Source organism: Zerene cesonia, unplaced genomic scaffold, assembly GCF_012273895.1.
Source record: "Zerene cesonia ecotype Mississippi unplaced genomic scaffold, Zerene_cesonia_1.1 Zces_u005, whole genome shotgun sequence".
Classification (NCBI taxonomy): domain Eukaryota; kingdom Metazoa; phylum Arthropoda; class Insecta; order Lepidoptera; family Pieridae; genus Zerene; species Zerene cesonia.
Genome location: NW_024045135.1, coordinates 2,036,547 through 2,037,146, shown reverse-complemented (window position 1 = coordinate 2,037,146; position 600 = coordinate 2,036,547).

Sequence of the window (600 nt, the reverse complement as noted above, 5' to 3'; positions counted from 1 at the left end):
TTAAAAATTATTTTATAGTTTTTAGTTTGACGTGCTTTAAAAGCGTGTTTTTTAGTTTTTTAAAACTATTTTTATTTATGTTATCGTCGACGCTCACGACACACAAAGGGAGCTGGTACTTCGCTTGATAGTAAGCGCTGCCATCGCTTTTTGAAACTTAAAACCGTTTACTGAAAGTTTTTGAATCATTTGTTATTTATTTCATAATTAAGACATACATTTCATTCGATTTTTTTATTCGTGTTTACTTTCAACAGTGTTTTAAAGGAATGCTGAGTAGTTGTTTATATTTAAAATAACTACCGATTCAAATTCAAACTCAAACTCAAGAATTTATTAATTTAACTAAACTTCTTACAAAAGCACTTTTTAATTGTCATATTACACATTTTTAACATTTACCACCGGTTCGGAAGGCCGTAATGTACTGTACAGAAGCAATTTTGAGGCAAATAATGAAACCCTCTATGAATACGTGTACCTTTTCTTCTTTCTTCTTTCTTTAGTTATTTTCCTTTCCTTCACCCACACGGCGTACATCATATCGTATATCAAACTGTCAGTGAGTACTCCTTAACTTGTGCGAAGTTTTAATTGGAT